Below are 6,600 nucleotides of genomic sequence, written 5' to 3' on the forward strand. Positions count from 1 at the left end.
ATTATTATAGCACTGGTGAAATGGGTTATTGACATCATTATGCAGGTACCCTACTTTAGTTAATCTTCTTTTTTGGCAATTTTACTAGACATGTGTAGTTAAGGTTTTATATTACAGAATATTTAGTGCAACAGATTGAACCTGTAGTTCTTAATCATATCATCAAAACAATCAAGCCTCATTACTCACTCATATATTTAGTAATAAACATTTATGCCAACTCATATATCTAACATCATATGCCATGATTCGTGTACAGTCAACATGTCTCAGTTATTTGTTTGTGTTATCATTATTGCTTTTCAATTATTTTTAGGAAATTTTAGTCAACATATTACTAGAAGATTCCCCTAAGGCAACAAGAAGCAAGGCTAGTACAAGGGACACATCCAGATACATAAAATTCAACATTTAACAATCAATCATCTCCCAACTCTTTTATGTGCTTAAGGTTTTATAAAAGTTTTTTTACAGACATCTTCCTCCATAACATGCATTTCTTGAATAAGATTTTCTTCATTTCTTCACAATTTTTCATGGATCGATGCTTTGGTGCTTGGATTTTAGTTAAAATTCTAGAAATTTGTGGTATGAAAATAATTCAATTAGTTGCTCTTATCTTCTGATTTTTTATAGTTCTGCAAAAAAAAATAACAGTGCCCAGATCACTTGAATGGTTTGATAGACTACATAAATGAAATATTTAAAGGTAATCATGTTCGTGTGATATCAAATGAAGTTGGTATCCTACAAGATGCATTTGGCACTATAATTCAATGGTCACATATTGTAATTGTTCTCACTAAGGTACATCTTCATTATCCTTTCCCTTTTTATCTACTAATGAATAATATTATCTTTTGTTGAAAAAACAAACAACATATTTGTTCATTTTTACTAAAATTTCTAAACATTACTAGCATACATTATGTTCTCTTGGTGATTTGCCTTGGAATCACGTCATATACATTTTGGATTCTCCGATGAAGTCTATGCAAAATCCTGTCAACACCTACTACTTGCTCAAAATTGTGGACATGTAAGAAGATTCTTAATATGGCATGAAAATAACATTTTTTTTTCTATAAACTTGAACATAACTCAATTGCTTGTTTATTTTCAAGGCTTTTGCTTGGTATGAATCAGCTCCAATTGTATAGATGATGGCTGAGGTAATTTATCTTATTACTTATCAAACAATTAGATGTTGTAGTTTCACTTATCTTATTTATGCTTACTTTATATCATAATTTTAGTGCAACCAACTTGGCGTATCTGAGAGTTAGTTGAGTGAGCACTATGTAATGAAATAGATGTTTGATTTCGTGATGACCTACAATATGGATTCCCGAATGGAGTAACAAAGTACTTTTTCATTTTGTTTGTAGCAAGAAACTATCAGTTTAGTTATTGATTAGTTTTAATTTTATATTTCCTATAGTTTGGTACCCTATAAATGAAAAAAACTCCTTTAAAGGAGAAGGCGTTGGTTATGACAACTGTTATGTGGGCCAAAGAAATGAATGATGTTGCTGCCTAAAAATGTATATGTTAATCTTTATAACATCCTGCTTTTTGTTTAATGACTGTCTCTTAAATTCAATAGTTTTGAAATGTTAGATAAAAAACTCATTATTTGTTGTGTTTATTTTTCAGCGGGGATGGATGATAGCTACTACACTTGATTATGTGATAATCCCACTTGGATGTGATAATTATTTCTATTTTGTAAATTTTTATGTAGTAAGATATGACCAAATTAATGAGTTATTATGACACTTAAAACATGTTTATATCAATGACTATAATGGTTGGTTATTTTGCATGTCTATACTAACATAATTTGTTTATTAGAGCTTACTCTTTGTATTGAATATGTGTTTTGGATGTTAGTCTTGGTTTTTGCATACTTGTGGTGGTGGTTAATTGCAATGTAGAGTAATTTTGGATGTAAATTCCAATAGTTATTTTTAGAAAAAAGAAGAATATTATAAAAAAATCAGCTTTGTTTATATGAAACGGTTGTTTGAATGTACCTGGTGCTAATTTAGTCATTATATGGCCAGGTTTTGAGGATTAGAAACGGGTTCTTTTGTCATTAAATGACCCGGTTTTGTGTGGTAAAACCGTGGCCTAATCTCTTTATGTAACCTGGTTTTACGTGTTCTGAAAATCCTTATATGTCCCGACTTTTATATAGAAACCGAGTTTTTTCCAGGAAGATAGGACCCGGTTTTGAAACCGGGTTTTATTCATTATTTCGTATAGGACTCGCCGACTATAAGACCCGGTTCAAAACCGGGTTATTTAATTCTTTAAACCGGGTTCTATAAGCTTTTTTGTAGTAGTGATGCTCTTGGTGTGGTGATTACATGGTAGGCATGGAAGAGGTGAACACCTCCTCCTAAGGGCATGGAAGGTATTTGGCATGGCATGACATGGGAAGCGCTATAACTTACCATGCCCCTCTCTCTTGCTCACCGTCCACCGTCCACCCCTCTCTCTCTCTCTCTATATATATATATATATATATATATATATATATATATATATATATATATATTTTGGTATCTCTTTACAACATGGTAGAAAAAAACACCATCCGTCCACGTGGAGGTGGAGGTGGAGGTGGAGGTGCTGATGTTGAGACTATACACGATCAAGAGTAGGGGTGACTCAACCAGTTTGGGGGCTCTAAGTGGACGAAAAATTTGGGCCCTTGAGCTATCCCTTATGAAAAACATGAAAAAGTTGTAAGTCATTGAAATAATATTACAGAGATCTAATACAAAATACAAATTTATAGATTATAGAGATATGAATTCATCATTTTTTTTCTTTCTGAAATATTATTGTATCTATATTCATATATGTATACGGTAATACATATTACAGATTTAATAGATCTCAGTTTCAACTATTTCTACCATAAATCCACAATCACAGTCCACATAAGAGGGATAAATAGACATGACATAATTCCTAATCAACGAATCACTCAAATCCCCATTACTTTTTAATTTAATTTCACTTTCACCGATATTTCCCAATTCTTCAGGGGATATCGACTCATTATTATCCATTGGTTTTGGCACAAACCATAGAGCACTTGCTTAATTATAACAATCGTATATAAATGATAGATACACCAATTGCTTAATCTTTCACTTTTAAAAAGTATATAAATGGTAGATACAAGAATTGCTTAATCTTTCACTTCCAAAAAGTCGTCAACTCAAATTTTTTGAAAATTAAATAAGTGATTAGATAACGGAAATTGGAAAACATGAAAACTCAAATGGAGAATTACATACTGTTTCTGCGTTTCAGTTCATCATCAGTTGAGGTCTTGTCCTCTTGACGCCCTTGAACAATGGTCAATGGAGAATCACAATCAGGCTGCTACGTTTCTGCGTTTCACTTTTTGACTAGACTGGAATAGAGATTGGAGGACAGGAGGAGAAGCCGAGAAGGAAGAAGATTAGAAGAACACTAGAACAGATTAGAAGGTCGTCGCTTCCCTCAGGCGTGCGTAAGAATGGAATAATCGAGAGTTTTTGGACTAGAATTACTGAATAGGATTTAAAATTGAGGGCCTAATAGAATCAGGGGCCCTAAACCCTTGCTTAGTTTGGTAAACACTTAAGCCGCCCCAGTCCAAGAGCATAGCATACCCAATGGTCTTATATATACGGGTCATGACCAAAATCACTACAAAATGAAACCACCAAAATAACAAAATGCAGATTTTTATTTAAGTTTCAATTTTTTAAACATTATGCAAGTTTTTTCTTTTAAATAACACCCAAACAATCTTTGATCGATCACATATATTCTTAAACTTACAATTACAAACAAATCATATATCATATCTACACTTTATAAATAAGAGTACAATAAAAACCATATATGAGTGCTATAAAGTCCACATTAATGATGCTGTGGACTGCTTTTTTATCACTGAATTCGGACCCAAATGCCTGGACTCGGTACTTCATTATGTACCACAAATAGAAGATAATCACCAGCAGGAGCAATGTTACCGGATGGAGGCGCTGTTACTTCAACTGTATAGTAAGACCGTCCGACGACAGCCTTGGTGGAGTTACCACCGTCAAGCACCAACAACCTTTGATTCATAGAAAACGAGTGCGTGTTAAATGAAGGTGCTATCATTGTCACTGAGATCAAACTAAGATTGACATGGCCTGTTATGGTAAACTTAATGATAATTTGTTCACCGTAGTGCATCTTAGCTTTGGGTTTGGGCGAGATAATATTAGGACGTAATATGGATGAGCTTGGATCCAGATAAGAGGGCGCAAATGTCTCCAAGCTCAATTCAGTTGGGTAAAGTACGTCCGTGAATGCATATTTATCATGAGGATTACTTCCACCTACAAGAACCCTACCATCTCTTAGCAAAACCGCTGTCGAATGGTACATTCGAGGTTTGTTGCTTGGGTTTTGCACTTGAAATCTAGACCCAAGTGGGTTCTCCGGTCGGTAAACTACTGGGTTCAGAACCGGGTTCCTTCCAAGCTCCCACCCTGCAGACCCTGCAGACGCACCATTAATATTCAATACATGTCCATTCGGTAGCAACAACATGTCACCTAATACTCGAGCTAAAGGCATGGTTTCCATGAGCCATTCGGGATTTTGGTCTGATATTTTAAGCCGACCACATGTATCCAAGGCTCTATCAAATTTTGCTTTTAATGCATTAATGAATGCTCCTATGGGTGCTCCCCCACAAACTAATACTTCAACAGTATTCACTGACCCTTTCTTTATCTGCAAAGGTAACAAAACTGCAGAACCCGTGCTTGGGTAATTCCTTGGTTGACCATCTGGCATTGTTGGGTAATTCCTGACCACTTTGTTCCTTGAATAGTCGAATAAAATAGCACGATTATTTGCAAAAATGAACAAATTACCATCAGGAATGAGAAATACAAATGGGTACAGATTATTTTCAATGTTAAGGTCACTCGTTTGAACCAAAAAGGGTAAACTGTAAGAGGTCTCTGTCGCCGACATCTTAGGATAGAACTCATAGTTAAACGTCTGACGACCACCAATAATAATTTGGCGACTGTCAGGCAGTATTTGATTGGTTGCATACCATCTGGGTTGATTCAAACCATTTTGTATCTCTTGCCAATCGCATGTATCACATGATCTATAAATTCGGACAACCTGAGAACCATCACCCCAGCCTCCGGTCTGTGTAAGTCTTCCGTTGGGCATTAAAGTTCCAGATGAGCACCAAACATCAGTGAGTACCATAAGTGGACGTATGGAATTGGATGCAACATCATACTCGACGGAATGGGCTGAGCAGTCGGTTGAGTTGTGGCGGCATTTGCCATTAGGAAGAGAGATTCTGGAGGTGCCAAAGTCCGTACGATCAAACATAACAACACGATCATTTGGGAGAAGCTGCATGTGCATCGCTGAGATGCCGATGCTTGGGAGGAGGATGGACCAGGATCCACCAGTGGCGGAACATGGCGGAGTATGGAGGAGAGCGAAGAAGAGGATTTGGAGATAAATGGCCATGAGTTTAGGTGCGGGTATATCTGTCGAGATTTTCTGTTTTCCTAGAGGTTGTGGTGGTCACCTTTTAAGTACTAGTCATAGAAGAGCTGAGGTTGCTAAAGTTACACGAACTCCACACATGTAAGGGTGGTGCCACATTATCTTTCTATCATCTAACTCTATTTTTTTTTTTCTCAACTCTACAAAGTTCAATAAAATGTTACAAAATTTAATTTATAGTAAATATTTAAGAATTAAAAACTTTCATTTCAATGACCATTGAACTTTAAATCCATTGAATGCCAAGGTGACATCTTATAATGGTAGAGTTTCATCCATTGAATGACACATGGACTTGCCACCTCATTCAACTCTCTCATTGAACTCACAATTGTAGATGCTCTAAGTGCGTATCGGTTTTAAATGATGATTTTGGATGAAAAGTATGTTTATGTAACTATATGCTAACATTGTGGCTAGGGGTGTGCATAAAACCGCACAAACCGCATAAACCGCCCGCACCGCACCAAACCGCACCGCATAACGCGGTTTAGAACTTTAGTGGTGCGGTTTGTGGTTTGAAATTTTATTAAACCACACTTTGCGGTGCGGTTTGCGGTTTATAATTACAAGATTGCGGTCCAAACCGCACCGCATGTGTGTATATATATATATATATATATATATATATATATATATATATATATATATATATATATATATATATATATATATATATATATATATATATATATATATATATATATATATATATATATATATATATATATATATATATATATATATATATACGGAAATGCATAACTAGATAACCAAATGCTTATTATAGTTTATTCTTATATATCTTTAAAATTTCAAGATTGCACTTGTAAGCTTAACCAACATTTGTTATGATTTGCATCATTGAATATAAAGAACTTCACATCTTTTCACATCTTATGTATATGTTTTTTGATTCAATGTCACAGTTAAGTACTATCTATGTATTTTAATTATTGTTATTATGATATTAATTAATTCTTAATAGTATTGTTT

General features: G+C 34.7%; 1 pseudogene; it reads right to left on the reverse strand.

The window, feature by feature from the left end:
• Nucleotides 1–3,747: 3,747 nt before the first annotated feature.
• On the reverse strand, nt 3,748–5,592 carry LOC145108328 (aldehyde oxidase GLOX pseudogene; annotated as a pseudogene).
• Between the last annotated feature and the right edge of the window lie 1,008 nt (nt 5,593–6,600).

The sequence above is a fragment of the Lactuca virosa genome, chromosome 4 (assembly GCF_052849685.1).
Source record: "Lactuca virosa cultivar CGN04683 chromosome 4, Lactuca_virosa_CGN04683_v6, whole genome shotgun sequence".
NCBI classification, from domain to species: Eukaryota; Viridiplantae; Streptophyta; class Magnoliopsida; order Asterales; family Asteraceae; genus Lactuca; species Lactuca virosa.